Raw genomic sequence first — 24165 nt, forward strand, 5'->3', positions numbered from 1 at the left:
TGTAAATAAAGTTGACATTTAGCCATTAGCTTTATAAGAGGGTTTTCTGTATAGAAGCACTGTTAGGAACTGGTGAGCAGGGGGTCAGGCTAAGTGTGGGATAGAGAGAGAGGAGAGGATTCCTAAGGTACAGGAACTAGTACCCTAGTGCTGCCTAGACAGTGGCCAAATCTGTGACTTTAACTTGTACACCAGTTCTGCATGGTACTTAGGGCTCTCCCCATCTTCCTCACGAGGAAGCCTAGAATTAGGAGTTGAGTGAATTCCTCACAGCAATATAGTTGACAAACAGCAGGATCTGAGTCTGGATCTATGTGATTGCAAAGCCCAGCTTTGGTCTGCTGTGTCTGACTCAAGTGGTGTTTCACCCTTCGCCTGATGTGGAGTGTAGCTTTCATTTATGTGCCCCTCCATCCCTCCACTCAACAAATATTTGAAAGCCAGCTTTATGCTATAATTGTTAAGGAGAGCCAGATAAGAATTAAGAGAAAATTTGAACTACAGGATAAAATGAGACATAATAAAGGTACTTGACAAAGTCATGTGAGGGTGGTTGTTTTCTCTTTCAGTTTATAGACTCAGTGCTATTACTTTAAGATCATACCTTATATATATATTTTTTGAAATTTAAAAAAAAGAAACAAAAAACATTGATTAGCCTTGAGCACAGACTTCTATCATTTGTAGTTAGAACTTTTTTTTTTTTTTAATAAAGAAAGAGTGAATGCAAGCAGGGGGTGTGGGGAAGGAAGAGGGAGAGAGAGAATCTTCAGCAGGCTTCACGCCCAGTGTAGAGCTGGAAGTGGGGGTTAATCTCACGACCTTGAGATGATCACGAGCAGAGTTGATGCTTAACAGACTGAGCCACCCAGGCGACCCCACTTTTTTTTTTTTTTTTTTTTTTTTTTCAAATTGAATGTTGGTGCTAAGTTGGTGATATTGGCTCAGATCGACAAAACTAGGGCAAGCTTTCTTTTTTTTGCACCTTCAGGGTGCAGGACAGCTGCCCCGTCCAACATCCTGTACCTATATTTTAGGCACAGCTCTTACTGTAGCACATCCTAGATTCCCAAGTAAGTGGGGTATCAAATGATGCTATTTTATTGCCTCACCAGTTCTAAATCTGTGACATCTACACTAATGTAATTTATAGCACATCATTTTAGAGAATAAGAAATACACTAACAGCATATTCTAGAAGTACAGGATCTCAAGTCACAATATTTGGGTTTAGGGGCACCTGGGTGGCTCTTGGTTTCAGCTCACGTCATGATTTCGTGGTGGTGGGATTGAGCCTCATGGCGGCTCCACACTTGGTACAGAGTCTGCTTCAGGTCTTTTCTCTGTACCCCCTTGCTCTTTCCTACACACATGCACACACCCTCTCTCTTCCTCTCTCTCTCTCTCTCAAATAAATAAAACCTTAAAAAAAAAAATCTGGGTTTGAATGAAGGGTCTTACTCTTGTGCAAGGTGAGTCTCTTTGGGCCTCGATTTATTTATTTACGTGCTTATATCACATAGTGTTGTGGGAATTAAAGACACAATAGAAGTGAAAGGTGCTTTGCAAGGAAAGTTACAATGTGTGCTTGTGCACCAATCTTCATTGGATCCTCACTATGATAATTGGCAGGCCAGGGTTTCAGGTGTTATATGAGGACGATAGGATGTTTAACATTGAGCTCAGGCCGTGAAGGAAGGAAGGCTCTAGAAAAATAAACGGAATGAGGTGGTTTTGACTACAAAGGGGGGAGGGTATCATTATTTACGTGGTTTTTGCCTGCTTGGTTCCTCACCATTTCCTGTAACAGGTACCACTGGCATCCTTGCAGCCTCTGCTCCTGGGCCCTGGAGTTGTCTCTAAAGTGTCTTATAGTGGCTACCACCTTGCATGCCTCCTTGGTTTCCAATCCACTGCTTTTTCCCAGTCCCTGCTCCTGATGTATTTGTCTGCACTCCCCAGGCCTCCATCTTGATCACCAGCTTAGGCCCTGCCTAGGAGCAGGCTCTGTGAGTCAGGTTCATATGAATTAACCCCATTTTGCCTTGACTCTTGCCATCCGTCTTTCCTGAACTCTTGTTGCAAATCTTAATCACCATCCTACCCAAAAAGGAAAAAAAAATTGAATGATATGGGAGGATGGGGTGTCCTACAGTAAAAAGCATTCCATAAAGCCAAAAGGACAGGAATGGGGAAGGTCCGGGTGGGGTATCTTGATGTGAATGGAAGCTTGGGGAGAGCCTGTGGGGAGTTTCAGAGTGAGCCCTCTGAGTGTTTCTTTTACAAACGGGCAAGTGTCAACTGTCCTTCTCTGTGTACTGAGAGCATATCCCTAGTGTGGGTTCACTTGGTAAGAAAATCACTGGCCGAAGATAGTAGTTCCCATCTTTCTACATGATTTTAGCCCTGGAACATGATTTTCTCAACCTCCAGGTTGGAGGATGGGGTTATCTGACCAAACATTTTAAACTCTTTTTCTGAACCCCCTTTCTTCAGGTGTTCTCAGTCTAGTTATTGTGAGTACCACTGACTGTGGCCATGTTGTCCATTAGGGGCTGTTCTTGTTCTGGAGGGGTCCTTTGGAAAAACATTAGTAGAGAAAAGCAGCAGAGAGGAAGTCTGCAAATCAACAAGAAAACAAACAACCCACATTCAGTAAGAACAGAGAGTGTATGACTCACAGGGACAAACACAGAGGCAGACACCCCCTCACTGTTTCCCTTTCAGACTTCTAAATGTTGTGAGGTGGGAGTCCTCACTGTTTCTGAGGGAGAGCCTGATGGAATGAAGCTTGTATTAAAAAGAAAAAAAAAAAACTTGTATAGGTAGTATGCAGACTAAATAGCATGTCTGGGCCTACCAGTCCTGTCCCCGGTGTTTGTCTTTTTTAAATATGGTCTGACTTACTTTAGTGGTCATTTCACCTGATGGAATTTTACTCTTTGAGGCAATGGTATAAAAACCAGACCTGTCAGTTCTTTGGCTTCTAGCATTTTTTTTCCCTTTTCCTAAAATTTATTTGGGCTGTTGGTGCGCTTTTAGAAACCCGAGGAATAGAAGAGGAATTCCAGATGAAGCATATGAGGAGATAAGGTTATGCCAGTGAGTCATGGGCTCGTGCTCCGTCTTTTGAGGAAGCTCCGTCTGGGTAATCCTGACGAGGGCTACTGAAGAGTTTGTGCACTGGAGACCGCGGTGTTTGTCGTTGAGGTGTTCATTTAAAAGTCTGTGGCGCGTTTCACTTTAGTGTTTGATTTGCTCTGTGTCAGGTTTGCTCCCGTGTTATGGACATTTTTTTAGTCTTGTCAGCCACATTTTCTAGATTATTTGAATAACATCTCACAGGCTGAGGTGCAGGCAGGGCGGCGGTACCCCGCCCTCACCCAGCACGTGTGTCCTCATGTTCCGGAGGACACACAGGCGTGTGTGATGTATGTCTGGTGTGATCTCCCCGGAAACCTGGCTCCTAGTGTCAGCTCTGCTGGCCAGTGGCTGTGTGACCCTCAGCGAGAAGTCTGTTATTTGCCTTCAGCTTCCTTACAAGTTAATGGAAATACTGATAATCTTTCTCTTTAGTCCTTGAAAGATTCCTGAAATGATTTTACATTTGCTTTAAGTTGCAGAGACCATTTACTAACCTTTATATATATTCACATATATCTCCCTGGACCGGTGAACGTATGTGTGTCTGTGACTGGCACACACATCCATTTGCTTTTCACATGGAGGCACATGTGTCTTTGGTGACACAGACGCTCCCATGGCTTCCGTTGGTCTGTCACATGGCATGTGGCACCTTGTGTGGTCCTCATAGGTAGTTCCCCGGGGATCTTCCCCATCTCAGGAAGGGCTGTCTCCTCCCACTGAGAAATCATCTTTGATTTCTCTTTCTCCCTCACGCCCCATATCCATTGTCTCCATCACCAATCCTGTCAGCTCCTCTTTCAAATGCACTTTCAAACCCGCCCGCTTCTCCCACCGTCAGTCAGATCACCATCATCAGCCTCTGTCCATTGCCTCTCTGGAATCCATTTTCCACACGGTAGCCAGAATGACATTTCAGAAATGTAAAACATACTAAAACAGGCCCTGCCTAAAACTAGACAGTGGCTCCTGGTGCTTTTAGGGTGAAACTCAGACTTCTAACCATGACCTCCTTGGCTCATCCTGATGTCATTCTTCTCTGCCTTGTTCACTAGACTCCAGCAAAGCTGAACTTCTTTCAGTTTTTCTACACACCACACTCTCTTCCCTTAAGGATTTTTTTTTTAAAAAGACTTTATTTTTTAGAGCAATTTAGATTCACAGCAAAACTGAACAGAAAGTACAGAGAGTTCTCCTAGATCTCCTGCCCCCTACCCCACCACACGCACAGCCCTTTCCACGACAGACGTCCCACACCAGAGTGATGCCTTTGTTACAGCAGTGCTCCTACACTGACATGTCATTATCACCCAGAGCCTGTAGTTTACTTCGGGGTTCGCTCTTAGTGTTGTGCATTTTATGACTTCTGACAACTGTATAATGACATGTATCTACCATTATGAAGTATTGTAGAGAACGGTTTCACTGTGTTAAACTCCTCTGTACTGTTCTCCCTTCCTCTCCCCAACCCCTGGAAACCACTATCTTTTTACTATTTCCACTGGAGTTTTGCCTTTTCCAGAATGTCTTATAGCTGGACTTCTACAGATTACCTTCTTCCACTTAGTAACCTGCATTTCAGGTTCCTCCATATCTTTTCACGACCTTAAGGATTTGTTCTAGATTTTTGCTCTGCTGGGCTTTTCCTGTCCATCCTATTTAACTGGTCTGTCTTATCCCTTGGGTCTGTTATATGTTCTTTGTAGCCCTTATTACCTTCTGATATGTTTGTTTGTTTACTCCCTGTTTCTCCAGCTAGTTCTTAAGCTCAGTGGGAATGGAGGTCTTGTCTGTTTCATTCTTCACTGTCCCCCCAAGGACCTAAAATAGCTCTTCGTTCACAGTTGGTGTTCAGGAAATGTCATGCATTACCTGTAGATGAACCCCCTTTGGTTTTACTCGTCTCTTCCACTCGATTTTCAAGGTGACAGACTCTTCTCTTACACCGCTTCAGGTTTTGTTCAGAAGAAGAGGCAGACATTCATGCTAAGTCACTGAGTCTGAGAATGATTTCTTGTTCACCTTTGGCTTCTGAAGCTCTCTTGGTTGTCTGCAGAATTTAATGGGTCTCCAGGCGAACAGCAGTTGGTAGCCTTAGTGGGAATCAGTCACAGTGCAAGAGAGAACAGAGCTGGTAGAAAATGATTAAGGGAAAATAGCAGAAAAGTATGATTGAACATTTATTGAGTCACACATTGTAGTCAAAGCTGTGTATAACATAAAAGCGAATTAGGAGACAAGTCAGAGATAAAATGAATGAGCACACACAAGCACACCAGTACTGTGGAGAGGGGGGTGTTTCTTCAGAGACTGTCTCTCACTTCCCTAACTGTAGTCCTATCAAAATATATAGGCTTGTTGGGGGGGGGGGGGGATAACACAGCCAGTATTTGTGGCCGAGTCATGCCCTAGGGGACACAGACAGGCCTACAATTTCATTACTGCTTTTTAAAGAAACTTTCTCTTAGGCTAACAGACTTTCTGGGGAGACCAAACCAAGTGAAGCTGAGTTTAATGTTCTCATTAAAATGTTAAAGAGGCTTTATTCATGAACGACTAAAGCTGTAATTGCTTTATCCTTGTAAACTATGAAAATATGTGGTGATCTCTTACGGAGGCATTCACCCAGTCCCCTCTGTCTGGAAGGTCTGTTTAATGGAGGGCTTGGCTGGATTAGGGGCCTGGGAAGTAGCTTTTCCAGATTATATCCTTCAGGGTTGTAGTAGTAGCAATGGTGGCAAGACTCCTTCACTGATCTGTTTTCATTCAGTAGCTCGCGTTTGGTATGTGCTATTTAACTATTTGGCCTTAAGTTCAGATTTGGAAGTCATATGACAGTATATATACACACATGGACACAAATAATGTGGAAGTAGTTTTATTTATTTTTTTCTTTTTAATTGTTCCCAAAGGTACTAGCTTATTGGAATGAGAATAGAAGAAATCCAAAGATGTTGAGGTAATTTGAACAGAGAATTGATGTTGAAAAGATACCATCTGAATCACAGCCGGAGAAGGCACTCAGAACTTTGGTGGGGGGAGGGAATCAGATTCCTCCCCACCTTCTCTTTGCTGTTCTTAACACCCCAGTGCAAAAACATAGCTGTCGAACTTAAGGTAGTGAGTACAGATGGCAAATACAGCTATTTTTTTTTCTTTTTGGAAATGCTTTTCATACTGTATAGATATGACTGAAATTGTAGAGCTGGGATTCTTATATTGCTAGGAAACTAGATTGCTGGAACCCTCAAAATGAAATGAGGGGGTAAAAAAGTTAAAACATGATATCTTTTCTTCAGTTCTTTATTATTAGAAAACACTGTTGAATGGTAACACATCTGGGTCTTATGATATGCAGAGGTAGTAATATAAGTAATAACTAGGGATTGTTTTCAAATTTTTTTTTCTTTTTTCATTGATGGGTCATTTAGATGTCTCACTCTGGGTCAGATTTAAATTAAAATACATGTCTCCTAGAGCTGTCAAAACTTTTTCTTCAAGGCGTCAAATCCTTCTTTTCAAATGTGAGTGCAGGGCATTTTTTAAAACTGATTCAAGTCTGAGGGCACAATGGAGTTGAAAGTTAGCACAGGGAGCTCTTCCTGTGGGATTAGAATAGATAGGATTCTGAGGCGTTCTTTTCTGGAGGGGTGACCATCTCACTCTGACGATATTAATGGTGTTAATGTTAAAAAGAACCTCTTACAGTTTTTTTGGTTTTTTCCTCTTACAGTTTTTAACATGAAGAAAGGAGCTCTAATTTCTGGAACACTGTTGATTGTATAGAAAATAGATCTTTAAGAAATTATTAAGAGATACAGAGCAAAATATAACAAGTTAGCACTGTAGGCCAGGCCAGCTCTGCCTCTAACTCCTATTTGATTGATAAGGAGTGACTAGCAGTCCCTGTTTGGGGAAACTGCTAATTCTGAGGTGAATCCAAGGAGATGGGGACTCCTTAGTTCTGTTAAGGCGTAGCTCAGCTTGTCGAGTCGTCCTCTTATCTAAGATGGGATCATGGCCTACAGCGAATCCATTCTGGAGCTTTCTTAGCTTGTCTAGAAAATCTTGGGGGGCTGTGCCCTAGTCTCGACTCCTTTGTGTGACACACAAACTTTTGAGGAGAGGTAATGATGTGATGAGATCATCAGTAATAAAAGGGTGTGTATCATGGGAACATATGGAAAGATTCACTAATTTATCCCAAGCTAACTGCATTTTTAAAATTTTTGAGAACTTTCGTCCTCTTTTTAGAGTTTTTATATCTGCTTGTTTACCATTAGAATGTCGGTCATCACATTAGACAACTCCGTGTCCCCGCCCAACCAGCCCCTCTTCCCTTTACTAGATCTCAGAGGCAAGTTACATCCAAGACCCTAAGTTGACCATATGATTAGATGACAATGCCAAAACCTTGGAATTTTTCAAAGTGCTTTAGTGTGTGATAGTGTTTTCCTTTACGTAATTCTGTTGTGTCTTAGACTTACACTGATCAGTCAGTTAATTGATTAATAAACTCATTCATTCATCAAAAATTTGGGGAGCATATACTATAAGAGAGGAGCATATGCTACATCTAGGGACTAGATGGGGATTTGTCTACAAAGTTTTGCCGATAGTTCACAGGGGTTGAAAATAATTCACAGGGGTTGAAAATAGAGTGAAATGCCTAAAGAAAACCAAATTGCTTTTCTGCAATTCGGAGAGTAAGTGTGAGACTGCCGTATCAAAGCCTGCTCTGTAGAGTTCTCCATAAGTGCATTTCATGTGGGAAGCGGTACTAGACGTTTTCTGTATTACAATAATCTTCGTATATTTATTAAGCTGTAACTTGTAAGGCTTCCTGATGGGGTGTTAAATGAGCCTTTTTGTGTGCTGCATTGTGTCTTTGTCAAGAAGCACTCCGTTAACTCTGACCTGTGTCATTCATCTTCCTTGGGCTGGTAATGAGGCACATTTCAGTCATTCCAGGAGGGTGTAGGGGATCTGTACAAAGAGGGAGAAGAGTAATGACAAGGTTGGATTCATGGTGGGTTGGAGGGAATGCACTTAAGGAGAACCAGGTTTAGAATGAAACCCTTTGCCTAGTATACTTTATACCTTTGTTACCCATTCAGCACAGCAGCTGGATAATCCAGAATTGTTCTACATTTTAAAACTAAGAAAATGTTAAATTACTATATTTTCAAAGTATTTTTTTTTTCTTTTCAACTGTTGACCCAGCAGGTTAGGAGAATCTGGGAACTCCAAGGCTGACACTGGAACAGTAGAGGTGGCCTGCAGGTCTGTCATTTCTGAGCTCTGTGCTTGGAAGAACTGGCTACATACTGATAAAGGAGATTGACTCTAGGAAAGGAAAGTGAGTTTAGGAGAGGGGAACAGAAGTGTGGGGATGTTAGTGGAGCAAAGGAAAGAGAGATCAAGGGAAGAGAGTAGAAAGATGTTTGTGGTTGTCCTCGCTTCTGTCCCTTATCTCCTCACAAAAGGACGGTGTGGAAAAGCAGGCGGATTAGAAGGAAAATAGATGAGAGTTGAATCAGAGACCAGAGGGCACCTGGAGGTTCTAGGGGAGAAGGAAAATGACCGAGAGAAATCGCAAGAGTAAGTGAGGGGGAAGGAGACGGGATAAGAGCTATTTAAATGCACAGAGAAGAAACAGGCTTGGAGAGAGGTGTGCACTCAGTGTCCCACTGAGAGCCTTCAGTTGCTCCCAGCCGTGCACCTGCCCAATAGCCAGTGTCCCTCGCCTGAGACATTTCCCTGACTTTCATATTAACTTTAATGCAATTCTCTTTTTGGCCCCGAACTGCTGGTTACGGTTTCAGTGACACTCTCTGTGATCAAATAGCAAATGCGGAGGGCACCGTTCTGTTATCCCTGCCCCCTTGCAGTGTTCCACAGACTTCTGAGTTTGTGTTTCTTGCATTTGATGTTTGCCATTCCTCCTTGTCTACAGGTAGGAGAGTTAAAAGGGAAAAAAATGTTCCTAAGGGCCGCCACATTTATAGCTCATGCATACAAATATTCAAAGCAGTTGGAAAAAAAACCCTATACAATCACAATCCAATGTTTTTTCTAAGTAAGGTAGTTACCTCTTTCATTGCTGGTCTAGGTACTTGCCATAACCTAATACCTATAGGTGGGCTGCTTCTTGAAAAATCTTTCTTTCTTTTTTTTTTTTTTTCTTTCCCCAAAGCTGAGCTCAGGAAGACTTCCCAGTATTCCAGGTCTGGGTGAGAAGCTTCCCAAGTATCCACCACTGCCCACTTCTGCAGCCTGGTTTTCTGTGCTGACCTTTCCATAGTGGACCTACAATTCAATGTTCAAACCTCTGTCCTTCCTCTAGACTTTGGGCTCTTTGCACAATGTTGGTTACTATAGATCTACCTAAGTAGATGTTCACTATCTGGTTATAGAATGAATGAATGACCTGATGCTAATCTTTTGACTGTAAAACAGAATCCTTCTAGAATAATGCTGTGCTTTTAGGTATCAGTTGGTAATTAGCATAACATCTTCTGGAAAGGAAAAGCTGATGTAGGCAGCAGGGAGTGGCTTCTGGGGAGTTTAGTAGGTTCCCAGATTCATGCAACTATAGTAAAGGGATTTTGATTTCATTAACTCCTGGACACCAGAGGACAGTCTTAGAAGTCTCAGGTGACTTAGTTCTTGTGATTCTAGTAATCACAGGCCAGATGCAAAATGCATTTCAGAACCATGCTTCTCGGACTTGAATGTGCATGGGAACCCGCTGAAGGTCTCCGTAAAATGCAGATTCCATTTCAGTAGGTCTCAGGTAGGTTCTCAGGCTCCTCGGTGATGCTGATGTTGCTGGTCTATGGATCCAGCTGGAGTAAGAGGACTTTAAAGTACTTTCTAGAAAATAAAGGTGGGATTTATCTTATGAAAATGTCTAGATGCATTTTTATAGTTTGCACCACAGCAGACTTTCTGAGAAGAAACTTCGATGTTTCTGTTACTTTATCTTAGAAATTTGGAAGAAGTCTTTCCCACACTTAAACATGCTAATCCTATACCAGTGAGCTCTCAGAACAACTTTGGAGTGATACTCTCGGTTGTACTGCTTTTTTTTTTTTTTTTTTTTTTAGATTATTTATTTATTTATTTGACAGAGAGAGAGATCACAAGTAGGCAGAGAGGCAGGCAGAGAGAGAGAGGAGGAAGCAGGCTCCCCGCTGAGCAGAGAGCCCGATGTGGGACTCGATCCCAGGACCCTGAGATAATGACCTGAGCCGAAGGCAGTGGCTTAACCCACTGAGCCACCCAGGCGCCCCTCGGTTGTACTGCTTTTAATTAACATACAGCTTTATTTATTTAGGTTTTCTTAGATGTGGGAGGCCCTGGCTCTCTAGCCTTGGCCCTGATGGAGCTACTTTGGCAACAAGGACTATCTTCAAAGCAGAAATACTCTTTCGAAGATTGACGGCTCGTGGGCTGGGTTTATCATAAGACCTTCACATTTATTGATTGTTACTGGGTTAGCACCACGCAGAGACGTTCTCCAAGGGCAGTCAGTTGGAATGGCTAGAAATAAGAAAGGGCAGCGTTCAGCTCAAACTTTGCAAGTGAAACCTTGCGTCTGCCTGCATAGGTTCAAACAGCTCTCTGAATTCGGTATTTGGAGTTTCTTCTAACAAAATGGACTTTATTTTACAGGTCCTCGGAAGCCAGCATGATATCATCTCTGTAAGACGTGGAAGAGAGAAAGCTCACCATGCTCAGGTAAAGGGATGGTGTGTCCAGGGAGCAAAAAGGAGGACTAATGGCATGTTGTTTGTCACTGCGGGAGAGGTGATTCAGCTTAATTATACCATTGACATCATTCTCTCCTGTGTGTTTCCCTCCCTTACACCCGGGGTGCAGAGGACCAGTCCTTGGTGAGCTTGGGGAACTAGCGTGCCTTTGAGGAGCACTTGCAAAGTCCCTACAATAGGACCTCTGTACACAGCCAGTGGGGAAATAGGACCAGTCACTGGAGCTCTCTTTCCATTTTTCTGCAGAGTTAACGTAGTATTACCACTGTTGTTCATCTCTATTACCCTATCAGAAGGCTTTTATCTTTTCAACATTTCTGTAAATATGTGAGTATTGAAACTCTTCTAATTAAGTCTTATCTCTGTCCCCTTATCTGGAGTTGCCGTTCTAAATATTCTTTGCATTTTCCTTTTAAATAAATGCATGTCCCACAACTTTGATTAGCCCAAATAGGTCACCAAGATTAATTTTCCATTAACCTTTATTGCTTCTGTTTCTTTCTAATCATCTTTTTAGAGGATTAAACAGTTCCCATTGGGTCAGCCTTCATATAGGATATAAACCATCTTTTTCTTTGATGGCATTTATGGAACTGCTGTAGAAAGTGGTGACCTGTGGTCCAGTGACCGAACCTGCCTGCTTTCACCGAGTCAGAGCATTTGTGGAAAGACCCCCTCAGAGAGTTCTGTTCCCTGGAAGTTTTGTCATTGGCCTCACTTCTTTTGTGACCCAATTTATATTAGTTTTTTCTGACAGCTATACCAATGTAGCCCAAACCAGGTGGCTTAAACTTATTATTGGGAGGTTCCAGAGGCCGGACGTGTGAGGTTGGTTTCTTCTGAGAGCTGTGAGGGAGACTCTCTTGCATGCCTCTGTCCTAGCTTCTGGAGACCTTTGGTGTTTCTGGCATGTACATGGCCATCCTTCTCCCTGGGCGTTGACATTGTCTTCCTTTTATGTGTGTCTATCTCTCTATTCAAATTTCCTTTTTTCATAAGGGTAACTTTCACATTGGATTGGGGACCACTTTAATGTCTTCATCATAAAAAGACCCTACTTCTGAATCAGGTCACATTTACATGTATGAGAGATTAGGCCTTCAACATCCCTTTGGAGTACACATTTCAAAACCCATCACACCATCCTAGGGAAGGACACTTAATTTGTTTCGTATCCCTTAAAGAAACGAGCACAGTGCCTTTTGCTTAATACTGGTTGAATGAATGAATGACAGAGACCATAATGGCCCTGGTCAAATTTAAGTTGAAAAAATAAATTGCGGCCATCAGAGGTGGACAGGTCTTCTTGCTGACCCTTGGCTTCGGTGAACGCTTACTTTCAGGGTAGTCCAAGTTAAACAACATCATGAATGTGCTAAGATTTTTCCTTTAAACATAATAGCAAATGCAGTTTCTATAAAATAGAGCCCTCTGTGTGAGCAAGTCGTGCCTTCTCATTTCAGGCTGAACTGCGAATTTACATGCCGCCCCTATCAGTACCTCAAGATATCTTTCCAACTAATTCAATACCACTTAAATAATACTTAGTCGGGCTGTTCTTCCTTCCCTGCCACATTGCCTCGCACTTATTAAATGTAGTGTTCTGCTCCCTAGCACTAATCCATGCAGGCTATCCTGAGACAGATCTGCTCTTGTGTCATCTACCCACTCTGTTCTTTCTTAGCTCAAAATTATTAAAAGTTCTCTTTTGAGTGTTTAGATTTGAAGGTTGATCAAATATGAGGATCCTGGTCTCCAGGTAGCCCTTAATTACCCGTGCTTTTTTATTTTTAATTTAATTTTATTTTTTCAGTGTTCCAAGAGTCATTGTTTATGCAACACACCCAGTGCTCCAGGCAATACATGCCTCCTTAATACCCACCCATCCCTCCTCCCTCCCCCACTCTAAAACCTTCAGTTTGTTTCTCAGAGTCTGCAGTCTCTCATGATTCGCCTCCCTCTCCGATTTCCCCCAATTTACTTTTCCTTTCCTTCTCCTAATGTCTTCCACGTTATTCCTTATGTTCCACAAGTGAAACCATAGGATAATTGACTCTCTCTGCTTGACTTATTTCACTCAGCATAATCTCCAGTCCCATTCATGTTGATGCCAAAGTTGGGTGTTCGTCCTTTCTGATGGTTGAGTAATATTCCATTGCATATATGGACCATATCTCCTTTATCCATTCGTCCGTTGAAGGGGCATCTTGGCTCTTTCCGCAGTTTGGCAACTGTGGACATTGCTGCTATGAACCCATTCTTTAGAAATGTCTATTTAGAAAGCCCCTATTTACTGTAAGGGTAGAGCTTTCTGGCCATGTCTACCTTACTTCCAGGAAAGCATTACCTTTTTATACCAAAAGGAAGTCTCCTGCTGAGAGAAGTCAAAGGCCTGGAGGGATTTCCTCCCAGGGAAGGGAATGTGAAGAAAGCATCTTTAGGAGCCTGTGCATTGGTGTTAGCTACTTCAGGTTGGCAGGCCAAGGTCTATGAGGGACTGAGGGCCTCAGGCCCTGGCCTTCCAGAAACCTGCACAGCAGGGGGGCTGGAGTAATTTATTTACCATCTTCTCACTCCCGTGGAGGCTTTCATGTTCCTGGGGCTGGGGCTGCAGCCTGCACCATGGCCAAGTGATAGCATTGGCCGAGACAGCATGGATTTGTAAGATGATGACACACAGTAGAAAATGAAAATGAAAGTAAAAATTCATTTTACCGTTTTTCACAACAACATTAGTCCGAAAAAAACTGGTGAATCAAACGACAGATATTTATGGAGTGCGTGATGCACACACGCGTGGTTCTACCAGAGGCTGGGTGCGGATGTAAGTGCCATCCTGGCGCCTCCGTTGCTTGCTTTTCTACTTCATTTTGTTCAACAGCCTGCTACCCTCAGTTAGAGGCCCTCTGTGACTTACCATGGGAATCTCCTCGTTTGGTTGGTGAGAGTATCTATGGAGCTTCATCTGACTCAGGATCTCAGGATCAGGAGTTCAGGCCCTGCTGGGTGTGGAGCCTACATGAAAGAAAAAAGAAAAGAAAAGAAAAGAAAAGAAAAGAAAAGAAAAGAAAAGAAAAGAAAAGAAAAGAAAAGAAAAGAAAAGAAAAGAAAAGAAAGGAAATTAAAACAATCAATTTATATTGTCACACAGTGATCAAGTCTGAATGATCAAGTGATCAAGTCTGAATGATGATGGAATAGCCCTTTGACAATTACATGTAGAGTTCAGTGAGCAATTACATTTTAGTCATTAGACTCCAATACCTTGCTGTGTACTCTAAGGTTAGTACAATTATAACATTCTAATAAATACTCTTTTAATAGGTTATTTTATGTGTACCAGAACTTCCCTACTAGTAAAGAAAATACATGAGAAATAAAACCTCAGGTGCCCTGAAAATTAAAAACTAATTTACTGTTGCTTAGTCTTTTCCCTCCTTCTGTTTTGCATTCTCTAATTTCACTAACCTTAGATTTCTGAAGATTCAGATCTAAGAGTTCTATGGAATTGATAATAACATATTCATTGTTAAATTCTGATTTTTACAAAGGGGTAATGATTTTCTGTGTCCCTTTAGTTAGTTAATAATTAACATGGTAGTTTTTTATGCTTCTGAAATTAGAGTGTATTTCTGTTACATGGAAACTCTTCTAATTAAAGAAACTGTACTTTGAATGAAGAATCTAACAAACTTTTCTCAGAAAATGTTTATACCCAAGTAAGTTAAAATAGGAATCTTAGTGTTTGTTCTGTCTGGGTTCTTCCCTGCCTCTGTCTCCTGGTGGTTCCTTCTTTGTTTCTTTTAAATCCACGTATTTATGCTCAGTGTTTCTAAGCTAATAATATGAAAAGCAATGAAGAAGAGCATTGGGCTTCTGGCAGAGAACTCAGAAGCCTGGCATTCTCCATGTTTTGCTTACCTTACATTTATTTATTTTTTTAATGATTATTTATTTATTTATTTATTTGACAGAGATCACAAGTAGGCAGAGAAGCAGGCAGAGAGGGGGGGAAGCAGGCTCCCCGCTGAGCAGAAAGCCTGATGTGAGGCTCATTCCTAGGAACCTAGATCATGACCTGAGCCAGAGTCAGAGGATTTAACCCACTGAGTCACCCAGGCGCCCCCCCCCAATTACTGTACGTTTAGTTATTACTAAGTTCTCCAGGTTTCTGTATTCTTTCATAGTTTTACTTTCTTTTTCCTTTTGATCTATGGCCATCCTTTTCTAGTTCATATGACTATTCACGTCATTCATTCATTCCCTCATGTATTGTCCTTCCCACATGTGCCAATAATTGTTCTGGGGGTAATATCAAGGGTGTTATAGTTCAGTTGGGGGATGATCCTTTAGAAACAGTTGCTCTGATGGAGCTGTGTAGTAGCTTTCCCTTACACAAGGGAAGGGAGCAAGTGGTTTGGATTGGGGCAGTCAGGAAATGCCTTATAGAGAAGTTAGCATTTGAGCGGAGATTGGAAGGAGTCGAGCACTGCCAGATGGACTAGTGTGGTGGAGAGAGAGTGTTCCAAAGGAGACAGAGGGAAGGCAAGCTTAGCACAGAGCTATGCAGAGCAGGGAGTGTGCTTGATGTTTGGGTGTTCGTGGAACAGGAAGTGGGAAAGAGCATGTGCCGCCAGGTAGGGTGGGCAGGAATCACATCTTGGAGAGGAGATCCCCTTGCATCTTGCCTTGTCCGCCTTCCTGCCTCATGTCTGTAAGCTGCAGCTGCCTTCGATTCATCATGCTTGTGGTGATGAGGCTGTGTGAGGAAGAGCTATGTCCTGCCTCGTTCCTCTCTGGTCTCATTGCTTCCCGGGGAAGTCAGGCCTTCCTCACCTGTCCCTTGAGGATCTCAGCCATTTCTCTCTTGCATTTGGTCTGAAAATCATTGACCCCCAGCTAAATCTGCTGCATTTCTTTTCACACACAGTTTGTCCCTTTCTCTTCCTAGCTTCCCTTTTCAAAATCCTCCCATCCTCCAAGATCTCCCTCGAATTCATATCCTTTATGAAGCTTTTCTCTGCTCATATGTGAATTTACTGAACTCTGGGAGAACTTCTGAGGGACTCTTCATATCACAATTTCACATGCTTCTTTAAATCCCATGTTCTTGGGCGCCTGGGTGGCTCACTGGGTTAAGCCTCTCCCTTCAGCTTAGGTCATGATCTCAGAGTCCTGGGATTGAGCCCCGCATCAGGCTCTCTGCTCAGCAAGGGAGCCTGCTTCTCCCTCTCTCTCTCTCTGCCTGCCTCTCTGCCTACTTGTGATCTCTCTCTGTCAAATAAATAAATAAGATCTTTAAAAAGAATAATAAATCCCACATTCTTGACAGCACTTTGGGAGGACTGGTGCTTGTTATGGGGAAGGGCCACCAGCCCGTTACAGATCCTGTGCAAGCCTGAAGAGCAACTTCTTGCATCTAGTAGGCACTGCATTAATGTTTGTTAGAAAAATGGAGAGGAACAGAGTCTTTAATTTCTAAAGCTCTTACAGAGGTGGAACTGAGGGATTGATTAATTGTCATGCATGAGAGGCCGTGGCTCATGTCATGTCCAGGTGAAACTATTGCAGGGCAGAGTAATTGTCAGTGGAAGGTAGAAGGCTTACCTGAAATGAAAAGCAGGAATATGTACGCAGAAGAGATCCATTCTGAAAACTAGTTACGTGACCCTGGAGCTTAGACACAGGAAGAAGAAACTTTGAACGCCATTAAAGCTTACGTGAGTGGTCTTGACAGGGAGTGACAGATGGCCTAACAGGTAAAAGCACCTATATTGCATTAAGAAGCTCTGCATCTTTATATGAGAGGGCCTCTGGAAGACCTGATTCAATTTGAGACTCCTCAGTTGCAGATCTGGAGACAATCACAAATTCAGAAATATATTTATGAAAGTCTGTTGCTACTGAGCTCAAAAGACCATAATCCTATTACTTGCGATTTTGAAAAGGGTAAACATGAATAACTGAAAGGAGATATTGATTAAAGAAGTAATATGAACAGGAATAATGGAATTAAAGTAATTGAGGCAATATTGGGCCTAATGGACCTTGTTCTCTTAATGCCTTTCTTCTGCTCTTTGTATTGAGTTGGCTCTGAAGTCGATTGGACCGTGTGCACAGGAGGAGGAGGACGTAATGGAGGAATTAGTATTGCTGTCTATGAAAAAATCAATCTGTTGTTCTTACAGAAGAACATCAATCAGTCTGTGAAATCAATTAACTGTTTCTTTTTTTTTTTTTTTAACATTTGGCTTATAAGGTAATGAGACAAATGATGAGAAAAGACTATATGCCTCACACATAGTAGATACTCAGTAAATGTTTCTTGAATTAAAAACCAAAAGATACCATGGGGTAAGCCCCTTCATCAGTATTAATCCAATCTGTTCCTTTTGCTTGGCTCTATCTACATTGACTATAAATGTGGATTCCTCAATGCCATTGATCTGGGAAGTGAGTCTCTCACGTTTCTACTGCCAAGCCATCCAGGCCAGCTTCACGTGGCCTGGGATCCTTGCAATGACTTAGGGTCTGAGCTGTTTTCTGTGGCTAGACTTTTTACCTCATAGTGTACTGGAAGATTACATTTTTCAAAACCTCATTTTGATGACTGTATTCCTTGTTCTATGCCTTCTCTTTGTCTACAAAGTTGCAGGCTCATTGTACTCCTTTCTTTCTTTCTTTCTTTCTCTTTCTTTCTTTCTTTTTTAAGGTTTATTGATTTACTTTTTAGAGAGAGAGAGAATGCATGCACTAATGCGGGGAGGGGCAGGAAGAGAGGGAGAGAGAAAATCTCAAGAAGATTCCCTGTTGAGTGTGGAGCCCGACATGGGGCTTGATCTCAAGACCCTAAGGTCATGACCTGAGCTGAAGCCAGGAGTCAGATGCTTAACCAACTGAGCCACCCAGGCGCCACTGCATTTATTGTACTTCTGAGTTCATTCTCCACTCTATGGCTTTGGGAAGCTTCTGCATTCAGACATCTCAGCCACACTCCTTTCCCACCACCTCCTATCCAGATCCGATGGGGGAGGACAGATTTGTCTTCGTTTTTGAACACGTGCAATATTCTCCTTGGAGTCCTTCCTCTCAAAGCTGTATTCATCCAATTAAAAGCCAGCTCTGTCTCAGGCAGAAGTTATATTCCTAAACTTGTGCATTATCAGAACCCATGTTATAAAGACAATTATTTCGGTGGGATAATTGGCATTAGGCACTAGAGAGTTGCAGGTGCACAGAAACAAAGTTGTTTTACCTGTAGTTATTTCAGTCACAATGATGATGATGGTGGTGGTGTTTTCAACCTGTAGACGACTGTAACTTTAAAACCAGCATATCACTGAAAAAATAAAATGTATTATAGAAGGCACGGATTGCATGGAGCACTGGGTGTGGTGAAAAAATAATGATACTGTTATGCTGAAAATAAATAAATGAAAAAAATGTTTTACTGTATCTCTTTTCATAAGGTTGCAGGGCACCAAACTGATATTTAAAAAAAATATATTTCACATCTTTATTACCCACTATGGTGAAAAATAAAGAATAAAGATTTTAAAGGAGCTGTATTGTAAGCAGAACAGCTTCTTTTTTTCTGTATGCCAGCAGCCTTCTTCTGCATAAAGTAAACCTCATTCTTCAATCAGTTGATCACTTTGTATCTAATACACATTATGCAAACCGCACAAAAGAAATGTTTCTAAATGTTTATTTTTCAAAGCTGCCTTCAGTTGGGCTTGCCTCTGACTATTCCACTCCTTTGGTGGATGGTTTTTCCCGCTGAATACTCTCATTTTGGTTAATTATCAATTCAAGGACCTCTTTAAATAGTTCACCTTTTTGAGAAATTTTCCAGGCTGTTCTGAAATAGGGACATACTTTTATTTCCCACAGTGCCAAACACATTGTTAAGACAGAGAGATACATTCAGTTAAAAGAGCATGCAAATTCAGTTCCACCGAAACCCCAATGTCTAACTTTCCTACTTCCCATTCCTCCTGAACATTGGACGTCACTGTCTTAATGGTGAAGATAAATCAAATAATGCCCATTTCAATGTGAAAGGATGAAGAGTGATTGACAGTTTTCAGATTAAAGACGAGTACATGTTTTATTTAGTTCCTGGCCCTCCTGAAACTCCATTAAAATGACTTTTAAGGGACTTTTTTTATTTTATTTTATTTTTTTAAGGCACATACCTATAAGAACAATGAAAGGCGGTAGCGTTTGAGAATCTGGGATATACAGTTGGATGAGTAGTGGCTTATGGAGCAGGCCTCAGAAAGCAGAATTTTAATTTGGCAGAGGAGAAAGGAAAGGAGGAGCCCAGTTTACCCTAGCGAAACCTGCAAAAGCTCAGGAATTCTCAGCAACAAGAACCCCTTGGAAATGAAAGTGAAAATAGGGGTAACAATAGGAGTATTTGATTGAAAGTTCAGATCTGTTTCCCAACTGTATACAAGCAGGCAACTTCCCATCTTCCACTCCCAACAGAGGAATGGAGATTATTTTTTCTTGTAGAAATGATAAAACGGGTTTCTGGATTTGCAGATATCAGGAGAGGTTTAAAGTGGTATTAAATAGTCTTGAAATCAGGGAGATTGTATTGACTTACCAAATCCTGAGAATCACAGCCACTTTCTCTGTGCCCCATAGCTGAAGGGCAGCCAGGATGATACCCTACCTGAAGGAGACTCCAGGATACTTCCCTGGGGTTAGGACCTAAAAATAAAACTCAAGGATACTGACAGCTAGGGTTCCCCCAAAGAAGAGACCTAACTAGAGCAATCCTACAATAAACCCCAAACCAAAAACACACCCCTGCAGCTTTACTGTTGACTTTCTAGTTCCTCACTTCTAAAATCAGCACATGGCCAAGGATCATCAGACATTTAAGAAAAGTATCATGAGAGATAAAAACTAAAACAGGCAAACATTTAAAAAGGCAGCTTGGAGGAAACCGAACCCTTGCAGAAGAAGAAATCTTAAAAAAGAAATCATCTGTATCTTTGGAGGGATAAAGTGCGTATTAAAACCACGAAAGAGGAATAGAATCTATAAGAGACAGGAGACAAATTTAAGCAAACTTACTAGAATGTGAAAAGAAAAAGAGTAGAAAATAATATAAAAATATAGAAAATGGGTAGGAGTGGTTCATGAGGTCTAGTGTCCAAAAATAGTTAACACCAAATTGAGAAAGTGAGTATAGAAAACGGAGGACAGAAATTTATCAAAGAGATAAAACAAAATTTAACAAAATTTCCTACAACCAAAGGTAGGAATTTCTAATTAAGAGATTTTGCCAATACGTGTTCATGAAATTTACAAAATGATGATGTGCTCCAGTAAATTACAGGGTGAGCCAATCGGAAGGCCCAGGATCCCAGAGACAGGACCAACACAAGAGCCAGGAGTGCAGTGGGACTAGTGATCCTCTGATGGAAGCTGGGGTGGGGAGAGGACCTTGGGAGAGACTTCCTCACGATGGAAAAGCTGATAAAGCTCTTGCTGTGTTTGTGTGGAGTTGAGAATTACAAGTCTGGGGAAGCTTTGGGGATAACCTCATGAAAAGCATATAGGAAACTAACCCAAATTAAATGTAACCGTGATTAACTTCAGGAAAGACAAAAAATAAGAAACGGAAATATAATCATAGAGTATTACATGATTCAAATACTAATGGTACCCCCATGGCTATAATGATCTCAAAATTGATGTTTAAGGTAACCAAGATTGTGGTAGAATTTTGAAAGGATGGGGACATGGGGCATGTTTATGTGTGTGAAAGAATGCTAACCCTCCTCTTTCTCACTGGGAAACCAATAGGCAGTACCTGAAATGGAGACACCTAGAAGTGGTACTATAAGCATGTTATTTAAATAAGTTATCAGTTTTGCCTCATTATAGCACACGTAGAAACTAATACTTAATAATGCAGCAAGTTTAGGACATCCATCTGGAGAATATTGTATAGATATGAAACTTCAGGATAGAATCTTTACAGATTTTTTTAAAAGATTTTATTTATTTATTTGACACAGAGAGAGAGAGAGAGAGAGAGCACACAAACAGGGGGAGCAGAGGGAAAGGGAGAAGCAGGCTCCCCACTGAGCAGGGAGCCCAATGCAGGGCTCAATCCCAGGACCCTGAGATCATGACCTGAGCCAAAGACATACACTCAACACACTGAGCCATTCAGGCGCCACTCTTTTCAGATTTTCTAATGAGAAACCTGATTTTGTTTTTACAAACATTACTTTTTAAATATTGCATATGTGTCTCAAGTAGCTAAACATGTTTCTTTATTAAGATTTTAGTGATTCTCTAAATTCTTGTTAGTCATTGTTGGATACTACGCAAGCAGTGATTTAAAAAAAAAAAATTCAAGCCATTTCACAACACTATCCCAAGTTTTACAAAAGTTAAAATTTTAAAAAATCAATAGCTTTAATCCTTTGTCTTACTATTTAAATGCTATACTCTGATAGGCCCCATTGAAATTTTTCCTATAAAATAATGAAAAATAATGAGGCCTTGATTGCAAAATGTTTGTTCAGTGTTGGAGCAGACACCTCGTAGGTAGCTTGGTTGTCAATGAAAGAGTACACGAGCTGGAAGGAGGTATCAGGAAAACTCATGGAGAGAATTTGGGGAGCTGTCCTCTGTAGCTTTGTCCACTGGGTCCCCCTCCCCAAGCTCATTTACCAGCTTCATGGGTCACTTCTCCACAAAGGGCAGGGGTGCTGTTGAAGTGGGGGTCTATGGACATGTTTAATGCCTCTCAGTCGGGCAAGGAGTACTACATTTTTGGTCTCTGGCAAAGCTGATGGCCTGTTGTCACCTGTCCAGAGGTGCCAAAGTGCCCCAGCCTTGCCCGCCCACCACCTGCTTCCGAGGGGCCAAGGGGCATTGGCCAACTTGGAACCCACTCACAGCACAGCAGTGTGTCAGGACCTGCTACTGGTTGGGGAGTGCTAATTTCCAGCTGTGGCAGCCAAGTCCAGAATAATTAACTAGAAACCTGAAAGCACTTAAGTTCTGGACCCAGGATGATATAATGGTTGAAGCTGTGGTATGAATCAGTGGGTATAAATACAAACTATTTTTTAAATTATTTTTATTATCATATAATGTATTACTTGCCCGGGGGGTACAGGTCTGTGAATTGTCAGGCCTACATATTTCTCAGCACTCACCATAGCGCGTATCCACCCAGCCACCCTATCCCTACCCCCAACCCCCCAGCAACCCTTAGTTTGTTTTGTAAGATTAAGAGTCTCTTTTGGTTTGTCTCCTTCCCGATCCCATCTTGTTTCATTTTTCCCTTAATACAAACTATTTTTTTTTTTAAGAAAACATATCTCATGTGTTCCAGATCTTCTAGACCTTTTGTTTTATCAAGGCATTGGGAAGAAGTGCTTTCCACTCTGTTTTCATGAGACGAAACAGTGAAATGTATGCAGTTGTGAAACGGGATACACTTTAGGGACAACACAGCTTGTGGATTATGTATATGCTGTATTTCACCATTTTGTCTCAAAAATTAAGATAAGGGAAAAGACAGTACCTTTGAGAATAGCAAACTTCCTTTTTTCATAAAGTTGGAAGAGAAGTTGAAATTAATGGGGAATAGGGCGCCTGGGTGGCTCAGTGGGTTAGGCCGCTGCCTTCGGCTCGGGTCGTGATCTCGGGGTCCTGGGATCGAGTCCCGCATCGGGCTCTCTGCTCAGCGGGGAGCCTGCTTCCTCCTCTCTCTCTCTCTGCCTACTTGTGATCTCTCTCTGTCAAATGAATAAATAAAATCTTAAAAAAAAAAAGAAAAAAAAGAAATTAATGGGGAATATAGCTTGTGTTTTGAATCTTTAGTTTATTGTTTTCCTGCTGTTCTGGGGAAGTTAGCAATAATGTTTTAGGAGAAGAGTTAGGAAATGGACACTCACTCTTTTCACTAAATTAGCTGGGAAAGAAGAAACACACTTGAGAATACATAGTGGAGAACTCTCTCTCTCCTAATGCAGAGGGGACAGAGCGCGCGGTCCATTTGGTGCCCTCCATAGTCAAGGCTGAAATTGGAAACAATGGTGCTTTAATTCGCTGCTCAGCTAATGGGCCTGCTGATTTATGCTCATTTTTCAGACATCTAATATGTCCTTAAAACCCTCTCAAGGGTTTTATACTTTTAGCCTGAGGTCCCTGAGCTTCATTTTTCCTTTTGTTCTCCAGACACTCTCATCGCCTCTCCCTGTTTCATCTTCTGAGAGGTTTGGAATAATGCATGGTGTGCACTGAATAATTTGGAGGGAGCTTGTGACATGTCTTGATGATGTTTAAGCCACTCAGAATCCTAGGAAATAGTCGCGGCTTGCATTAGCCTTAGATTAATTCAGGTGAACTTTGGAGTCTTAATTTTTAAAAATTTACATTTTTACCAGTGATTGAACAACATTGGCATTCTTTCTGCCCGCATTACTGATTACAATTGCAAATACTTGCAAAAAGTGCTAGAATGACTTCTCACTGTTCCATAAGGAACAGAGTATTATTTTACCCATGTCATGGTTATTAAATATCTAAAAAACAATTTTCCAAAAAAAATCCATACCTGTATGTAACATGTACATAAATCACAGTAGGAAATGTATTCTGATATGCTTGCCTAGTAATACTTGTGTAGGTAGGTTTATGTATCTCAGAGAATTTGTCAAGAGGAAAGGTGAAATTTGGGTGGGGTTTCTCATTTAAGACTTCACTATGAGAATGGTAAAAGCAAGGGTGCTTTTGGATGAGGTCAAGATAGTTGTTAATCAGGCGGTTACCGGCTTATTGCCCCAGGATTCCTGGATGTGAGCCGGGTGTGAGTCCAGGCCTTATGATCTGAACCAAATGGTGGAAAACCATGGTGAGTTAGTTTTTTGGGATTTGGGATCAAGGAAACCCATCAGCTCTTGAATTTGCCTGGTGAAAAATGAGCAGAGGAAGCTGTTCTAAGTGGAGATTCAAAGGAGAGCAAGAACATATCATGGGGAAGGATAGCGGGACAGAAGTGTTGGCACCACTGTCTGGAGAGCAGAGGCTCTGCAGACAGGTCTACGGCAAGAGAGTGGGGCACAGCTGGGAAGGAGGAGAGTCAGGGAAGGAAGGGAGTCAGCTGGCGGATTTGTAAATCTGGGGTTGAAATTTAATTTCAAAAGCAACATTTGGCACACTTGGCAACAAGTGACATGATCAAAATGCCATTTGGGGGAGG

At 41.7% G+C, this 24165-nt stretch overlaps 1 protein-coding gene across 7 annotated transcripts in view; it reads left to right on the top strand.

Moving 5' to 3' along the window:
- The window catches only part of ENOX1 (ecto-NOX disulfide-thiol exchanger 1), a 563146-nt gene that overhangs the window by 111576 nt on the left and 427405 nt on the right, over positions 1-24165 (top strand). For all 7 annotated transcript variants that reach the window (XM_082701321.1, XM_082701317.1, XM_082701322.1 and 4 more), the window contains exon 2: positions 10822-10887. The gene's annotated coding sequence lies outside the window, so the exon portion shown is untranslated. The remainder of the gene's footprint in view (positions 1-10821; positions 10888-24165) is intronic.

This window comes from Mustela nivalis (assembly GCF_964662115.1).
Source record: "Mustela nivalis genome assembly, chromosome: 15".
NCBI classification, from domain to species: Eukaryota; Metazoa; Chordata; class Mammalia; order Carnivora; family Mustelidae; genus Mustela; species Mustela nivalis.